Below are 23,196 nucleotides of genomic sequence, written 5' to 3' on the forward strand. Positions count from 1 at the left end.
CGTGGTCATTAACCCCTCTGGCGCCTCGGTCAAAGCTGACCAAGATGCCATTTTACCAGCGTCATATGGACGCCACCATTTCCTGGGGATCGCTGGCACCCGGAGTAAGTTCCGGGACCGACGTCCCGTTGTCATGACAGCCGGGCGCTTTGTGAAGGCTCCCCTGTCTTTCATTAACTTCTGTCGGTTTTATGCAATGCATTGCATAAAACCGGCAATAATAAATGCAAATAATAAATGTTAATAAATGCAAAAAAAATAAAAAAATTAAAACAAAATATAAAAAATATTAAAAGTTCAAATCACCCCCCCCCCTTCCCTAGAACACATATAAAAGTACTTAAATACTGTGATACACATTAGATATCCCTGTGCCCAAAAACGCCCGCTCTATAAATCTATCAAAATATTTTTCCGTAAATACCATAGCGGGAAAAAGAATGAAAAGTGTCATGTGGCTGTTAGTAAGCCACACGTATAGTTAGTTTGCTATTACTGTTTAGTTAGTTGCTCGGATGAGCAGGATTTAGTTTCTTATTGTTTTGCCTGAAGTTAAGGCTGTATTTTATTTTGCTCATTTTGTGCCTGAAGTCAAGGTTTATTTTTCTGTTTTTTTCTAAATAAACTTGTTTCCTGCATATTTTGTGTCCCTGTCTTTGACTGGTTGGGTCTCCACCACTGCTGCTACTGAGCTACCTTCCCCACACCTTACAGTATGTGAAACAATCTTACACATGGGAGGAAAATAAGGAAATGGGAGACATCTTGCAGTTAAAGAGGAGTACACAGACCAAATAATCATTGTAAAGATGAGGCAGGGGACTGAAATGACCAGGAAGGTTGGAAGTTACAGATCAGGGGTCCTGAAACTTTTTAAACAGGGGTCCAGTTCACTGTCCCTCAGACCTTTGGAGAGCCCAAATATGGTTAAAAAAAAATTAAGATTATACGCTCCACAGTAGCTCCCCTCACAGTATTACATGCTCCACAGTACCCCCCCCCCACACACACACACATAGTATTACATGCTGCTCAGTATGCCCACACACAGTATTATCGGCTCCTCAGTGTACCCTATATTATATGTTCCTCAATATGCCTCCCACACACACACTGTATTATGTGCACCTCAGTATGCCCTCCCCCCACTGTATTATATGCTCCTCTGTACGCCCCTTTCCCCGCACACACGTCACTCCGCACAGAGAACTAAATGACCCTGAAGTCTTCCTTCTTTCTTTTTTCTCCTCCTTAGCTGCTATGGGCCCCTAGTATATCTTCTCTTCTCAGCATATGTGTGTCTACTTCCATAATATATTACTGTGTATTATCCTGTATCTGTATTACTATGCTGCTGTACTAAAATTCCCCACTGTGGGACTATGAAAGGATTATTTTATCTTATTACTAGTAGAATACCCGCGGCTTCGCTCACGGAAAATGTTAAATTGTTGGTTATGCTAGCTAAAGTAATATTTTCAGTAGCATTTTACTAATTTGTCGTAACATTAATGTAAACAATAGAGATGAGCGAACGGCGTTCCATCGAATTGTTATTTGATCGAATATCGGGCCATTCGAGGTGCTTGATTCCAATCGAACACCACGTGGCAAACTCACTAAAAATTTGATTCCCCTCCCACCTTCTCTGGCGCGTTTTTTGCACCAATAACTGTGCAGAGGAGGTGGGACAGGAAATACAACAAGGTAGGCAGTGGAAAAAAAATCGGAAAAAGGAATTGGCGGCCAGAAACAGATAACCTCCAGTTTAGACGAATGGTGGATTAACCATTCCACTAATTTGGGACTGTGAACTATATGAATGTGAGACAGGGACAGATGTACAGGCAGGGTTAGCTAGGGATAACCTTTATTTAGGAGGGAATGTCACTCATTCCAACAACAGCTGAGTGACAGCAAAATTCCTGATGGCGGCCCTGATTATAGAGAAGGTGGGGCTTAGGAGAGTGTGGGCGGGGAGACTCCCCGCCCACACTTTCCTAAGCCCCACCTTCTCTATAATACTAATGGGGGAAATTAGGAGAGTGTGGGTGGGGAGTCTCCCCACCCACACTCTAAGCCCCACCTTCTCTATAATCAGGGCCGGCATCAAGAATTTTGGGGCCCCATACAGCCTAAGTGTCTGCACCCCCCCCCCCCCCGCCATTTTAAAACTACCTTATTTTGCGACATACCAATTCTGTATTACATTTCCCTTTATTTAGCAGCATTACAAGGCTTAATCAGATTCTATTGGAAGGTATAATCTGCTACGTGTGACAGCGCCTATAGAGAGCCAACACCATCTATAAGAGCCCTCCTAATAAATCCTCAGGGCTTATTCACATTGCGTTTTTGGCCTCCCTTGCTGGGATACGTTGGTAACCAGTCAGAATCAGCTGTCAACTTATCCCTGCACGAAGAACTGGCCATTAAAAAAAAGGGAGGCCTGCAGTTCTCCGTGCAGGGATAAGTGGGTAGCTGATTGTGACTGGTTACCAACGTATCCCGGCAAGGGAGGCCAAAAACGCAATCTGAACACTCCTTTAAAGTGAAAGTCCCACCCCCAACAGACTGCTATGCTAGTAGCATAGCCTACATCATTAATAATACAAAGCACACATACCTTTGGAGGTATTATGTGCTTTGTAGTTCTCCAGCTAAACACATATATTATTGCCCCAGTTCCCTCTCCGCAGTGCCGCACACCTGATGTCCCAACAATCCCCCGCCCCCCCCCCCCCCTTGTCCACCTTCTAACATCTTTCCACTGCCCCCTGTACCCATACCTCCCAACTTTTGAAGAACCGAAAGAGGGACAAAATGTACGGAGCGCTCTGTGCACTGCGGCATATTTAGCCCCACCCTTTTTTTATGTTGACTCCGCCCATTCTCATTAATTTTTCATGTGCCCGCACACAGTATAATCCCCCTACAGTCACCCGTAAATTATATGCCCCCCCCTCTATCTCTCCCCAGCTTCATATACACCCTTCATCTGCCCCCAGTTTCATGTCCCCTCCATCTCTGCCCCCAGATTCATGTCCCCCCTCCATCTCTGCCCCCAGTTTCATGTCCCCTCCATCTCTGCCCCCAGATTCATGTCCCCCCTCCATCTCTGCCCCCAGATTCATGTCCCCCCCATCTCTGCCCCCAGATTCATGTCCCTCCATCTCTGCCCCCAGATTCCTGTCCCCCCCATCTCTGCCCCAGATTCATGTTCCCCCCATCTCTGCCCCCAGATTCATGTCTCCACATCTCTGCCCCCAGATTCATGTCCTCTCCATCTCTGCCCCCAGATTCATGTCCTCTCCATCTCTGCCCCCAGATTCATGTCCCCACATCTCTGCCCCCAGTGTCATGCCGTCCTCTCCATCTCTGCCCCCAGTGTCATGCCGTCCTCTCCATCTCTCCCCCAGTGTCATGCCGTCCTCTCAATCTCTGCCCCCAGTGTCATGCCGTCCTCTCCATCTCTGCCCCCAGTGTCATGGTGTCCTCTCCATCTCTGCCCCCAGTGTCATGCCGTCCACTCCTTCATCTGCCCCAGTGTCATGCCGTCCTCTCCATCTCTCCCCCAGTGTCATGCCGTCCTCTCCATCTCTGCCCCCAGTGTCATGCCGTCCTCTCCATCTCTGCCCCCAGTGTCATGCCGTCCTCTCCTTCATCTGCCCCCAGTTTCACGTTCCACCTCCACATTACACTTACCTTCTCCTCCGCTCTCTCGCCGCTCTCTGTGCGCACCTTTCGCTGACACATATGCGACTGAAGCGAGGAGCTGACCTGTGTCAGCTCCTCGCTTCGCAGCTGCCGCCGGCTACTTGTGATGATCGCGTCTACAAGCCAGTAGCCGGCGGCAGCGGCGTAGCAAGAAGCTGACAAAGGTCAGCTCCTCGCTTCAGCCGCATATGTGTCAGCGAGAGAGGCACGCAGCGGCGAAGCGAGGAGCTGACCTGTGTCAGCTCCTTGCTGTAGCCGTGTATGTGTCCAACTCAGATCTGTGTTCTCGGACACACGACTGCTGCGGGCGCCAGGGGGCCGGCACAAGGTGGCGGTCCTAAACCGGGCCCCCCCCCATTTTTAAATTTGGCCGCGCCCCAGACGCCAGGAGCAGTAATACCGGCTTCTCAGCGGCCCTGCATACACATCATACACACACACAGCTCTGCTACATACACATCACACACACACAGCACTGCTACGTACACATCATACACACACAGCTCTGCTACATACACGTCATACACACACAGCTCTGCTACATACACACACAGCTCTGCTACATACACACACAGCACTGCTACTACATACACGTCATACACACACAGCTCTGCTACATACACGTCATACACACACAGCTCTGCTCCATACACGTCATACACACAAAGCTCTGTTACATACACGTCATACACACAGCTCTGCTACATACACGTCACACACTCACAGCTCTGCTACATACACATCATACAAAAACAGCTCTGCTACATACACATCACAAACAGCTCTGCTACATCCACATCACACACACACAGCTCTACTACATACACGTCATACACACACAGCTCTGCTACATACACGTCATACACACACAGCTCTGCTACATACACATCATACACACACAGCTCTACTACATACACACACACAGCTCTGCTACATACACATCATACACACACAGCTCTGCTACATACACATCATACACACACATCATACACACACAGCTCTGCTACATACACATCATACACACACAGCTCTGCTACATACACATCATACACAGCTTTGCCACATACACACACAGCTCTGCTACATACACATCACAAACAGCTCTGCTACATACACATCACACACAGATAGCTCTGCTACATACACATCATACACACACAGCTCTGCTACATACACATCAGATACACACAGCTCTGCTACATACACATCATACACACACAGCTTTGCTACATACACATCACACAAACACAGCTCTGCTACATACACATTAGACACACACAGCTCTGCTACATACAGATCAAACACACAAAGCACTGCTACATACACATCATACACACACAGCTCTGCTACATACACAACTCTGCTACGTACCCGTCATACACACACAGCTTTGCTACATACACATCATACACACACAGCTCTGCTACATACACACACCATACAATCACAGTTCTGAGTCATACACACAAAGCTCTGCTCCATACACGTCATACACACACAGCTCTGCTACATACACGTCATACACTCACAGCCCTGCTACATACACATCATACACAGCTCTGTTACATACACATCATACACACACAGCTCTGCACCATACATATCATACACACACAGTTCTGCTACATACACATCATACATACACAGCTCTGCTACATACACATCATACATACACAGCTCTGCTACATACACATCATACACAGAGCTCTGCTACATACACACACAGTTCTGCCACATACACATCATACACGCACAGCTCTGTTACATACACATCATACACACACAGCTCTGCTACATACACATCATACACACACAGCTCTGCTATATACACACACAATTCTGCCACATACACGTCATACACACACAGCTCTGCTACATACACGTCATACACTCACAGTGTTGCGTCATACACACAAAGCTCTGCTCCATACACGTCATACACACAGCTGTGCTACATACACGTCATACACATACAGCTCTGCTACATACACATCACACACAGCTCTGCCACATACACATCATACACACACAGCTCTGCTCCATACACATCATACACACACAGCTCTGCTACATACACGTCATACACTCACAGTTCTGCGTCATACACACAAAGCTCTGCTTCATACACGTCATACACACAGCTCTGCTAAATACACATCATACACAGAGCTCTGCTACATACACACACAGTTCTGCCACATACACGTCATACACACACAGCTCTGCTACATAGACGCCATACACTCACAGTTCTGCGTCATACAATCACAGTTCTGCGTCATACACACACAGCTCTGCTCCATACATGTCATACACACAAAGCTCTTCTCCATACACGTCATACACACAGCTCTGCTACATACACGTCATACACATACAGCTCTGCTACATACACATTACACACAGCTCTGCCACATACACACACAGCTCTGCTCCATACATATCATACACACACAGCTCGGCTACATACACATCATACACACAAAGCACTACCACATACACATCATAGACACACAGCTCTGCCTCATACATATCATACACACACAGGTCTGCTACATACACGTGATACACACAGCTCTGCCTCATACATATCATACACACACAGGTCTGCTACATACACATAATACACACAGGTCTGCTGCATACACATACACACACAGCTCTGCTACATACATATCATACATACACAGCTCTGCTACATACACATCATACACACACAGCTCTGCTACATACACGTCATACACACAAATCTCTGCTCCATAAACGTCAAACACACAGATCTGCTACATACACGTCATACACTCACAGCTCTACTACATACACATCATACACACAACGCTCTGCTACATACACATTATACACACACAGCTCTGCACCATACATATCATACATACACAGCTCTACTAAATACACACACAGCTCTGCTACATACACATCATACACATAGAGCTCTGCTACATACTCATATCAAACACACTTTTCTCTGCTACATACAAATCATACACACACAGCCCTGCTACATACACACACAGCTCTGCTGCATACACATCATACACACACAGCTCTGCTACATACACATCATCCACACACAGCTTTGCTGCATACACATCATACACACACAGCTCTGCTACATACACATCACACACAGCTCTGCCACATACACTCACCGGCCACTTTATTAGGTCCACCTGTCCAACTGCTCGTTAACACTTAATTTATAATCAGCCAATCACATGGCAGCAACTCAGTGCATTTAGGCATGTAGACATGGTCAAGACAATCTCCTGCAGTTCAATCTGAGCATCAGTATGGGGAAGAAAGGTGATTTGAGTGCCTTTGAACGTGGCATGGTTGTTGGTGCCAGAAGGGCTGGTCTGAGTATTTCAGAAACTGCTGATCTACTGGGATTTTCACGCACAACCATCTCTAGGGTTTACAGAGAATGGTCCGAAAAAGAAAAAACATCCAGTGAGCGGCAGTTCTGTGGGGGGCGGAAATGCGTTGTTGATGCCAGAGGTCAGAGGAGAATGGCCAGTCTGGTTCGAGCTGATAGAAAGGCAACAGTGACTCAAATAGCCACCCGTTACAACCAAGGTAGCCAGAAGAGCATCTCTGAACGCACAGTACAGTCGAACTTTGAGGCAGATGGGCTACAGCAGCAGAAGACCACACCGGGTGCCACTCCTTTCAGCTAAGAACAGGAAACTGAGGCTACAATTTGCACAAGCTCATCGAAATTGGACAATTGAAGATTGGAAAAACGTTGCCTGGTCTGATGAGTCTCGATTTCTGCTGCGACATTCGGATGGTAGGGTCAGAATTTGGCGTCAACAACATGAAAGCATGGATCCATCCTGCCTTGTATCAACGGTTCAGGCTGGTGGTGGTGGTGTCATGGTGTGGGGAATATTTTCTTGGCACTCTTTGGGCCCCTTGGTACCAATTGAGCAACGTTGCAACGCCAAAGCCTACCTGAGTATTGTTGCTGACCATGTCCATTCCTTTATGACCACAATGTACCCAACATCTGATGGCTACTTTCAGCAGGATAATGTGCCATGTCATAAAGCTGGAATCATCTCAGACTGGTTTCTTCAACATGACAATGAGTTCACTGTACTCCAATGGCCTCCACAGTCACCAGATCTCAATCCAATAGAGGAGCATTTTTGGGATGTGGTGGAACGGGAGATTCGCATCATGAATGTGCAGCCGACAAATCTGCGGCAACTGTGTGATGCCATCATGTCAATATGGACCAAAATCTCTGAGGAATGCTTCCAGCACCTTGTTGAATCTATGCCACGAAGAATTGAGGCAGTTCTGAAGGCAAAAGGGGGTCCAACCCATTACTAGCATGGTGTACCTAATAAAGTGGCCGGTGAGTGTACACATCACACACAGCTCTGCCACATACACATCATACACAAACAGCTGTGCTACATACACATCATACACACACGGCTGTGCTACATACACATCATACACACACGGCTGTGCTACATACACATCATACACACACGGCTCTGCTACATACACATCATACACACACGGCTCTGCTACATACACATCATACACACAGCTCTGGTACATACACATCATACACACACAGGACTGGTACATACACATCACACACAGCTCTGCTACATACACACAGCTCTGATACATACACTTCATACACACACAGCTCTGCACCATACATATCATACACGCTCTTCTCTGCTACATACACATCATACACACACAGCCCTGCTACGTACACACACAGCTCTGCTGCATACACATCATACACACACAGCTCTGCTATATACACGTCATATACACACAGCTTTGCTCTATACATATCATACACACGCAGCTCTGCTACAAACACATCATACACACAGAGCTCTGCTACATTCACATCATACACACTCAGCTCTGCTACATACACATCATACACACTCAGCTTTGCTACATACACATCATACACACTCAGCTCTGCTACATACACATCATCCACACATAGCTCTGCTACATACACATCATACACACACAGCTCTGCTACATACACATCATACACACACAGCTCTACTACATACACATCATACACACACAGCTCTGCTACATACACATCATTCACACACAGCTCTACTACATACACATCATACACACACAGCTCTGCTACAAACACGTCATATACACACACAGCTCTACTACATACACGTCATATACACACAGCTCTGCTACATACACGTCATACACACACAGCTCAGCTACATACACATCATACACACACAGCCCTACTACATACACATCACACACAGCTCTGCTACATACACACAGCTCTGCTGCATACACATCATACACACACAGGACTGCTACATACACATCATACACACACAGCCCTGCTACATACACATCACACACAGCTCTGCTACATACACGCAGCTCTGCTGCATACACATCATACACACACAGCTCTGCTACATACACATCATACACACACAGCCCTGCTACATACACACACAGCTTTGCTACATACACATCATACACACTTACTTCTGCTACATACACACACAGCTTTGCTGCATACACATCATACACACACAGCTCTGCTACATACACATCACACACAGCTCTGCCACATACACTCACCGGCCACTTTATTAGGTTCACCTGTCCAACTGCTCGTTAACACTTAATTTATAATCAGCCAATCACATGGCAGCAACTCAGTGCATTTAGGCATGTAGACATGGTCAAGACAATCTCCTGCAGTTCAATCTGAGCATCAGTATGGGGAAGAAAGGTGATTTGAGTGCCTTTGAACGTGGCATGGTTGTTGGTGCCAGAAGGGCTGGTCTGAGTATTTCAGAAACTGCTGATCTACTGGGATTTTCACGCACAACCATCTCTAGGGTTTACAGAGAATGGTCCGAAAAAGAAAAAACATCCAGTGAGCGGCAGTTCTGTGGGGGGCGGAAATGCGTTGTTGATGCCAGAGGTCAGAGGAGAATGGCCAGACTGGTTCGAGCTGATAGAAAGGCAACAGTGACTCAAATAGCCACCCGTTACAACCAAGGTAGCCAGAAGAGCATCTCTGAACGCACAGTACAGTCGAACTTTGAGGCAGATGGGCTACAGCAGCAGAAGACCACACCGGGTGCCACTCCTTTCAGCTAAGAACAGGAAACTGAGGCTACAATTTGCACAAGCTCATCGAAATTGGACAATTGAAGATTGGAAAAACGTTGCCTGGTCTGATGAGTCTCGATTTCTGCTGCGACATTCGGATGGTAGGGTCAGAATTTGGCGTCAACAACATGAAAGCATGGATCCATCCTGCCTTGTATCAACGGTTCAGGCTGGTGGTGGTGGTGTCATGGTGTGGGGAATATTTTCTTGGCACTCTTTGGGCCCCTTGGTACCAATTGAGCAACGTTGCAACGCCAAAGCCTACCTGAGTATTGTTGCTGACCATGTCCATTCCTTTATGACCACAATGTACCCAACATCTGATGGCTACTTTCAGCAGGATAATGTGCCATGTCATAAAGCTGGAATCATCTCAGACTGGTTTCTTCAACATGACAATGAGTTCACTGTACTCCAATGGCCTCCACAGTCACCAGATCTCAATCCAATAGAGCATCTTTGGGATGTGGTGGAACGGGAGATTCGCATCATGAATGTGCAGCCGACAAATCTGCGGCAACTGTGTGATGCCATCATGTCAATATGGACCAAAATCTCTGAGGAATGCTTCCAGCACCTTGTTAAATCTATGCCACAAAGAATTGAGGCAGTTCTGAAGGCAAAAGGGGGTCCAACCCGTTACTAGCATGGTGTACCTAATAAAGTGGCCGGTGAGTGTACACATCACACACAGCTCTGCCACATACACATCATACACAAACAGCTGTGTTACATACACATCATACACACACGGCTGTGCTACATACACATCATACACGCACGGCTGTGCTACATACACATCATACACACACGGCTGTGCTACATACACATCATACACACACAGCTCTGCTACATACACGTCATACACACACAGCTCTGCAAAATACACATCACACACACACACAGCTCTGCCACATACACATCATACACACAAAGCTCTGCTACATACATATCACACACAGCTGTGCTACATACACATCATACACACACAGTTCTGCTACATACACGTCATACACTCACAGTTCTGCGTCACACACACAGCTCTGCTACATACACATCATACACACAGGGTTCTGCTACATGCACGTCCTACACTCACAGTTCTGCATCATACACACACAGCTCTGCTACATACACGTCATACACATACAGCTCTGCTACATACACGTCATATACTCACAGTTCTGCATCATACACACACAGCTCTGCTACATACACGTCATACACATACAGCTCTGTTATATACACGTCATACACTCACAGTTCTGCGTCATACACACAAAGCTCTGCTCCATACACGACATACACACAGCTCTGCTACATACAAGTCATACAAACACAGCTCTGCTACATACACATCATACACACACTGCTCCTCTACATGCACACACAGCCCTGCTACATACAAATCATACACACACAGCTCTGCTAAATACACATCATACACACACAGCTCTGATACATACACATCATACACACACAGCTCTGCTACATACACATCATACACACACAGCTCTGCTATATACACATCATACACATACAGCTCTGCTACATACACATCATACACACACAGCTCTGCCACATACACATCATACACAAACAGCTTTGCTTCATACATATTATACACACACAGCTCTGCAACATACACATCATACACACACAGCTCTGCTACGTACACATCATACACGCACAGCTCTGCTACATACACACAGCTCTGCTGCATACACATCATACACACACAGGACTGCTACATACACATCATACACACACAGCTCTGCTACATACACGTCATACACACACAGCTCTGCTACATACACATCATACACACACAGCCCTGCTACATACACACACAGCTCTGCTGCATACACATCATACACACACAGCTCTGCTACATACACGTCATACACACACAGCTCTGCTACATATACATCATACACACACAGCTCTGATACATACACATCATACACACACAGCTCTGCTACATACACATCATACACACACAGCTCTGCTACATACACATCATACACATACAGCTCTGCTACATACACATCATACACACACAACTCTAGTACATACACATCATACACGCACAGCTCTGCCACATACACATCATACACAAACAGCTTTGCTTAATACATATTATACACACACAGCTCTGCAACATACACATCACACACAGCGCTGCCACGTACACATCATACACACACAGCTCTGCTACGTACACATCATACACGCACAGCTCTGCTACATACTCACAGCTCTGCTGCATACACATCATACACACACAGCTCTGCTACATACACGTCATACACACACAGCTCTGCTACATACACATCATAGACACACAGCTCTGCTACATACATATCATACACACACAGCTCTGCTACATACACGTCATACACACACAGCTCTGCTACATACATATCATACACACACAGCCCTGCTACATACACACACAGCTCTGCTACATACACGTCATACACACACAGCTCTGCTACATACACGTCATACACACACAGCTCTGCTACATACACGTCATACACACACAGCTCTGCTACATACACGTCATACACACACAGCTCTGCTACATACACGTCATACACACACAGCTCTGCTACATACACGTCATACACACACAGCTCTGCTACATACACGTCATACACACACAGCTCTGCTACATACACGTCATACATACACAGCTCTGCTACATACACGTCATACACACACAGCTCTGCTACATACACATCATACACACAAAGCTCTGCTACATACACACACAGATCTGCTACAAACACGTCATACACACACAGCTCTGCTACATATACGTCATACACACACAGCTCTGCTACATACACGTCATACACACAGCTCTGCACCATACATATCATACACACTTCTGCTGCATACACATCGTACACACAGAGCTCTGCTACGTACAAATCACACACAGCTCTGCACCATACATATCATACACACTTCTGCTACATACACATCATACACACAAAGCTCTGCTACATACACACACAGCTATACTACATACACGTCATACACGCACAGCTCTGCTACATACACGTCATACACAGACAGCTCTTCTACATACACGTCATACACACACAGCTCTGCTACATACACGTCATACACACACAGCTCTGCTACATACACGTCATTCACACACAGCTCTGCTACATACACGTCATACACACAGCTCTGCAAAATACACCACACACACACAGCTCTGCCACATACACATCACACACACAAAACTCTGCTACATACACATCACAAACAGCTCTGCTACATACACATCATACACACATAGTTCTGCTACATACACGTCACACACTCACAGTTTTGCATCATACACACACAGCTCTGCTACATACACATCATACACACAGTTCTGCTACATACACATCATACACTAACGATTCTGCGTCATACACACACAGCTCTGCTACATACACATACAGCTCTGCTACATACACGTCATACACTCACAGTTCTGCGTCATACACACACAGCTCTGCTACATACATATCATACACACACAGCTCTACTACATACACGTCATACACACACAGCTCTGCTACATACACATCATACACACACAGCCCTGCTACATACACACACAGCTCTGCTACATACACATCATACACACACAGCTCTGCTACATACACGTCATACACACACAGCTCTGCTACATACACGTCATAGACACACAGCTCTGCTACATACATATCATACACACACAGCTCTACTACATACACGTCATACACATCATACACACACAGCCCTGCTACATACACACACAGCTCTGCTACATACACGTCATACACACACAGCTCTGCTACATACACGTCACACACACACAGCTCTGCTACATACACGTCATACACACACAGCTCTGCTACATACACGTCATACACAAACAGCTCTGCTACATACACGTCATACACACACAGCTCTGCTACATACACGTCATACACACACAGCTCTGCTACATACACGTCATACACACACAGCTCTGCTACATACACGTCATACACACACAGCTCTGCTACATACACGTCATACACACACAGCTCTGCTACATACACATCATACACACACAGCTCTGCTACATACACATCATACTCACAAAGCTCTGCTACATACACACACAGATCTGCTACAAACACGTCATACACACACAGCTCTGCTACATACACGTCATACACACACAGCTCTGCTACATACACGTCATACACACAGCTCTGCACCATACATATCATACACACTTCTGCTGCATACACATCGTACACACAGAGCTCTGCTACATACAAATCATACCAGCTCTGCCACATACACATCGTACACACACAGCTCTGCTCCATACATACCATACACACACAGCTATACTACATACAAGTCATACACGCACAGCTCTGCTACATGCACGTCATACACACACAGCTCTTCTACATACACGTCATACACACACAGCTCTGCTACATACACGTCATACACACACAGCTCTGCTACATACACGTCATTCACACACAGCTCTGCTACATACACATCATCCACACAGCTCTGCAAAATACACATCACACACACACACACACACACAGCTCTGCCACATACACATCACACACACAAAACTCTGCTACATACACATCACACACAGCTCTGCTACATACACATCATACACACATAGTTCTGCTACATACACGTCATACACTCACAGTTCTGCATCATACACACACAGCTCTGCTACATACACATCATACACACAGTTCTGCTACATAGACGTCATACACTCACAGTTCTGCGTCATACACACACAGTTCTGCTACATACACGTCATACACATACAGCTCTGCTACATACACATCATACACTCACAATTCTGCGTCATACACACACAGCTCTGCTACATACACATCATACACACAGAGCTCTGCTACATACACATCATACACACTCAGTTCTGCTACATACACATCATACACACTCAGCTCTGCTACATACACGTCATACACACACAGCTCTGCTACATACACGTCATACATACACAGCTCTGCTATATACACATCATAACCACACAGCTCTGCTACATACACATCATACACACAGAGCTCTGCTACATACACATCATACACACAGAGCTCTGCTACATACACATCATACACACATAGCTGTACTACATACACATCATACACACACAATTCTGCGTCATACACACACAGCTCTGCTACATACACATACAGCTCTGCTACATACACGTCATACACTCACAGTTCTGCGTCATACACACACAGCTCTGCTACATACACGTCATACACACACAGCTCTGCTAAATACACGTCATTCACACACAGCTCTGCTACATACACGTCATACACACAGCTCTGCAAAATACACATCACACACACACAGCTCTGCCACATACACATCATACACACAAAGCTCTGCTACATACACATCACACACAGCTCTGCTACATACACATCATACACACATAGATCTGCTACATACACGTCATACACTCACAGTTCTGCATCATACACACACAGCTCTGCTACATACACATCATACACACAGTTCTGCTACATACACGTCATACACTCACAGTTCTGCGTCATACACACACAGCTCTGCTACATACACGTCATACATACACAGCTCTGCTATATACACATCATAACCACACAGCTCTGCTACATACACATCATCCACTCACAATTCAGCGTCATACACACACAGCTCTACTACATACACATACAGCTCTGCTACATACACGTCATACACTCACAGTTCTGCGTCATACACACACAGCTCTGCTACATACACATCATACACACAGAGCTCTGCTACATACACATCATACACACTCAGTTCTGCTACATACACATCATACACACTCAGCTCTGCTACATACACGTCATACATACACAGCTCTGCTACATACACATCATAACCACACAGCTCTGCTACATACACATCATACACACAGAGCTCTGCTACAAACACATCATACACACACAGCTGTACTACATACAAATCATACACACACAGCTCTGCTACATACACGTCATACACACACAGCTCTGCTACATACACATCATACACACTCAGCTCTGCCACATACACATCATACACACAAAGCTCTGCTACATACACATCACACACAGCTCTGATACATACACATCATACACACACAGCTCTGCTACATACACATCATACACACACAGCTCTGCTATATACACATCATACACATACAGCTCTGCTACATACACATCATACACACACAGCTCTGGTACATACACATCATACACACACAGCTCTGCCACATACACATCATACACAAACAGCTTTGCTTCATACATATTATACACACACAGCTCTGCAACATACACATCATACACACACAGCTCTGCTACGTACACATCATACACGCACAGCTCTGCTACATACACACAGCTCTGCTGCATACACATCATACACACACAGGACTGCTACATACACATCATACACACACAGCTCTGCTACATACACGTCATACACACACAGCTCTGCTACATACACATCATACACACACAGCCCTGCTACATACACACACAGCTCTGCTGCATACACATCATACACACACAGCTCTGCTACATACACGTCATACACACACAGCTCTGCTACATATACATCATACACACACAGCTCTGATACATACACATCATACACACACAGCTCTGCTACATACACATCATACACACACAGCTCTGCTACATACACATCATACACATACAGCTCTGCTACATACACATCATACACACACAACTCTAGTACATACACATCATACACGCACAGCTCTGCCACATACACATCATACACAAACAGCTTTGCTTAATACATATTATACACACACAGCTCTGCAACATACACATCACACACAGCGCTGCCACGTACACATCATACACACACAGCTCTGCTACGTACACATCATACACGCACAGCTCTGCTACATACTCACAGCTCTGCTGCATACACATCATACACACACAGCTCTGCTACATACACGTCATACACACACAGCTCTGCTACATACACATCATAGACACACAGCTCTGCTACATACATATCATACACACACAGCTCTGCTACATACACGTCATACACACACAGCTCTGCTACATACATATCATACACACACAGCCCTGCTACATACACACACAGCTCTGCTACATACACGTCATACACACAGCTCTGCACCATACATATCATACACACACAGCTCTGCTACATACACGTCATACACACACAGCTCTGCTACATACATATCATACACACACAGCCCTGCTACATACACACACAGCTCTGCTACATACACGTCATACACACACAGCTCTGCTACATACACGTCATACACACACAGCTCTGCTACATACACGTCATACACACACAGCTCTGCTACATACACGTCATACACACACAGCTCTGCTACATACACGTCATACACACACAGCTCTGCTACATACACGTCATACACACACAGCTCTGCTACATACACGTCATACACACACAGCTCTGCTACATACACGTCATACACACACAGCTCTGCTACATACACGTCATACACACACAGCTCTGCTACATACACGTCATACACACACAGCTCTGCTACATACACATCATACACACAAAGCTCTGCTACATACACACACAGATCTGCTACAAACACGTCATACACACACAGCTCTGCTACATATACGTCATACACACACAGCTCTGCTACATACACGTCATACACACAGCTCTGCACCATACATATCATACACACTTCTGCTGCATACACATCGTACACACAGAGCTCTGCTACATACAAATCACACACAGCTCTGCCACATACACATCGTACACACACAGCTCTGCTCCATACATACCATACACACACAGCTATACTACATACACGTCATACACGCACAGCTCTGCTACATACACGTCATACACAGACAGCTCTTCTACATACACGTCATACACACACAGCTCTGCTACATACACGTCATACACACACAGCTCTGCTACATACACGTCATTCACACACAGCTCTGCTACATACACGTCATACACACAGCTCTGCAAAATACACCACACACACACAGCTCTGCCACATACACATCACACACACAAAACTCTGCTACATACACATCACAAACAGCTCTGCTACATACACATCATACACACATAGTTCTGCTACATACACGTCACACACTCACAGTTTTGCATCATACACACACAGCTCTGCTACATACACATCATACACACAGTTCTGCTACATAGACGTCATACACTCACAGTTCTGCGTCATACACACACAGTTCTGCTACATACACGTCATACACATACAGCTCTGCTACATACACATCATACACTAATGATTCTGCGTCATACACACACAGCTCTGCTACATACACATACAGCTCTGCTACATACACGTCATACACTCACAGTTCTGCGTCATACACACACAGCTCTGCTACATACATATCATACACACACAGCTCTACTACATACACGTCATACACACACAGCTCTGCTACATACACATCATACACACACAGCCCTGCTACATACACACACAGCTCTGCTACATACACATCATACACACATAGCTCTGCTACATACACGTCATACACACACAGCTCTGCTACATACACGTCATAGACACACAGCTCTGCTACATACATATCATACACACACAGCTCTACTACATACACGTCATACACACACAGCTCTGCTACATACACATCATACACACACAGCCCTGCTACATACACACACAGCTCTGCTACATACACGTCATACACACACAGCTCTGCTACATACACGTCACACACACACAGCTCTGCTACATACACGTCATACACACACAGCTCTGCTACATACACGTCATACACAAACAGCTCTGCTACATACACGTCATACACACACAGCTCTGCTACATACACGTCATACACACACAGCTCTGCTACATACACGTCATACACACACAGCTCTGCTACATACACGTCATACACACACAGCTCTGCTACATACACATCATACACACACAGCTCTGCTACATACACATCATACACACACAGCTCTGCTACATACACATCATACACACAAAGCTCTGCTACATACACACACAGATCTGCTACAAACACGTCATACACACACAGCTCTGCTACATACACGTCATACACACACAGCTCTGCTACATACACGTCATACACACAGCTCTGCACCATACATATCATACACACTTCTGCTGCATACACATCGTACACACAGAGCTCTGCTACATACAAATCATACCAGCTCTGCCACATACACATCGTACACACACAGCTCTGCTCCATACATACCAAACACACACAGCTATACTACATACAAGTCATACACGCACAGCTCTGCTACATGCACGTCATACACACACAGCTCTTCTACATACACGTCATACACACACAGCTCTGCTACATACACGTCATACACACACAGCTCTGCTACATACACGTCATTCACACACAGCTCTGCTACATACACATCATACACACAGCTCTGCAAAATACACATCACACACACACACACACACACAGCTCTGCCACATACACATCATACACACATAGTTCTGCTACATACACGTCATACACTCACAGTTCTGCATCATACACACACAGCTCTGCTACATACACATCATACACACAGTTCTGCTACATAGACGTCATACACTCACAGTTCTGCGTCATACACACACAGTTCTGCTACATACACGTCATACACATACAGCTCTGCTACATACACATCATACACTCACAATTCTGCGTCATACACACACAGCTCTGCTACATACACATCATACACACAGAGCTCTGCTACATACACATCATACACACTCAGTTCTGCTACATACACATCATACACACTCAGCTCTGCTACATACACGTCATACACACACAGCTCTGCTACATACACGTCATACATACACAGCTCTGCTATATACACATCATAACCACACAGCTCTGCTACATACACATCATACACACAGAGCTCTGCTACATACACATCATACACACAGAGCTCTGCTACATACACATCATACACACATAGCTGTACTACATACACATCATACACACACAATTCTGCGTCATACACACACAGCTCTGCTACATACACATACAGCTCTGCTACATACACGTCATACACTCACAGTTCTGCGTCATACACACACAGCTCTGCTACATACACGTCATACACACACAGCTCTGCTAAATACACGTCATTCACACACAGCTCTGCTACATACACGTCATACACACAGCTCTGCAAAATACACATCACACACACACAGCTCTGCCACATACACATCATACACACAAAGCTCTGCTACATACACATCACACACAGCTCTGCTACATACACATCATACACACATAGATCTGCTACATACACGTCATACACTCACAGTTCTGCATCATACACACACAGCTCTGCTACATACACATCATACACACAGTTCTGCTACATACACGTCATACACTCACAGTTCTGCGTCATACACACACAGCTCTGCTACATACACGTCATACATACACAGCTCTGCTATATACACATCATAACCACACAGCTCTGCTACATACACATCATCCACTCACAATTCAGCGTCATACACACACAGCTCTACTACATACACATACAGCTCTGCTACATACACGTCATACACTCACAGTTCTGCGTCATACACACACAGCTCTGCTACATACACATCATACACACAGAGCTCTGCTACATACACATCATACACACTCAGTTCTGCTACATACACATCATACACACTCAGCTCTGCTACATACACGTCATACATACACAGCTCTGCTACATACACATCATAACCACACAGCTCTGCTACATACACATCATACACACAGAGCTCTGCTACAAACACATCATACACACACAGCTGTACTACATACAAATCATACACACACAGCTCTGCTACATACACGTCATACACACACAGCTCTGCTACATACACATCATACACACTCAGCTCTGCCACATACACATCATACACACAAAGCTCTGCTACATACACATCACACACAGCTCTGCTACATACACATCATACACACATAGATCTGCTACATACACGTCATACACTCACAGTTCTGCATCATACACACACAGCTCTGCTACATACACATCATACACACATAGTTCTGCTACATACACGTTACACACTCACAGTTTTGCATCATACACACACAGCTCTGCTACATACACGTCATACACACACAGCTCTGCTACATACACGTCATACACACACAGCTCTGCTACATACACGTCATACACACACAGCTCTGCTACATACACGTCATACACACACAGCCCTGCTACATACACACACAGCTCTGCTACATACACGTCATACACACACAGCTCTGCTACATACACGTCATACACACACAGCTCTGCTACATACACGTCATACACACACAGCTCTGCTACATACACGTCATACACACACAGCTCTGCTACATACACGTCATACACACACAGCTCTGCTACATACACGTCATACACACACAGCTCTGCTACATACACGTCATACACACACAGCTCTGCTACATACACATCATACACACAAAGCTCTGCTACATACACACACAGATCTGCTACAAACACGTCATACACACACAGCTCTGCTACATACACGTCATACACACACAGCTCTGCTACATACACGTCATACACACACAGCTCTGCTACATACACGTCATACACACACAGCTCTGCTACATACACGTCATACACACACAGCTCTGCTACATACACGTCATACACACACAGCTCTGCTACATACACGTCATACACACACAGCTCTGCTACATACACGTCATACACACACAGCTCTGCTACATACACATCATACACACAAAGCTCTGCTACATACACACACAGATCTGCTACAAACACGTCATACACACACAGCTCTGCTACATACACGTCATACACACACAGCTCTGCTACATACACGTCATACACACAGCTCTGCACCATACATATCATACACTCTTCTGCTGCATACACATCGTACACACAGAGCTCTGCTACATACAAATCACACACAGCTCTGCCACATACACATCGTACACACACAGCTCTGCTCCATACATACCATACACACACAGCTATACTACATACACGTCATACACGCACAGCTCTGCTACATACACGTCATACACAGACAGCTCTTCTACATACACGTCATACACACACAGCTTTGCTACATACACGTCATACACACACAGCTCTGCTACATACACGTCATTCACACACAGCTCTGCTACATACACGTCATACACACAGCTCTGCAAAATACACATCACACACACACAGCTCTGCCACATACACATCACACACACAAAACTCTGCTACATACACATCACAAACAGCTCTGCTACATACACATCATACACACATAGTTCTGCTACATACACGTTACACACTCACAGTTTTGCATCATACACACACAGCTCTGCTACATACACATCATACACACAGTTCTGCTACATAGACGTCATACACTCACAGTTCTGCGTCATACACACACAGTTCTGCTACATACACGTCATACACATACAGCTCTGCTACATACACATCATACACTAACGATTCTGCGTCATACACACACAGCTCTGCTACATACACATACAGCTCTGCTACATACACGTCATACACTCACAGTTCTGCGTCATACACACACAGCTCTGCTACATACTCACAGCTCTGCTGCATACACATCATACACACACAGCTCTGCTACATACACGTCATACACACACAGCTCTGCTACATACACATCATACACACACAGCCCTGCTACATACACACACAGCTCTGCTACATACACGTCATACACACACAGCTCTGCTACATACACGTCATACACACACAGCTCTGCTACATACACGTCATACACACACAGCTCTGCTACATACACGTCATACACACACACAGCTCTGCTACATACACGTCATACACACACAGCTCTGCTACATACACGTCATACACACACAGCTCTGCTACATACACGTCATACACACACAGCTCTGCTACATACACGTCATACACACACAGCTCTGCTACATACACGTCATACACACACAGCTCTGCTACATACACGTCATACACACACAGCTCTGCTACATACACGTCATACACACACAGCTCTGCTACATACACGTCATACACACACAGCTCTGCTACATACACGTCATACACACA

At 45.4% G+C, this 23,196-nt stretch overlaps 1 protein-coding gene across 1 annotated transcript in view; it reads left to right on the forward strand.

Annotated features, from left to right (window-relative positions):
* Positions 1 to 23,196, forward strand: part of LOC142210251 (uncharacterized) — a 180,963-nt gene that overhangs the window by 113,163 nt on the left and 44,604 nt on the right. The gene's annotated exons all lie outside the window — the stretch shown is intronic.

The sequence above is a fragment of the Leptodactylus fuscus genome, chromosome 6, assembly GCF_031893055.1.
Source record: "Leptodactylus fuscus isolate aLepFus1 chromosome 6, aLepFus1.hap2, whole genome shotgun sequence".
Taxonomy (NCBI): domain Eukaryota; kingdom Metazoa; phylum Chordata; class Amphibia; order Anura; family Leptodactylidae; genus Leptodactylus; species Leptodactylus fuscus.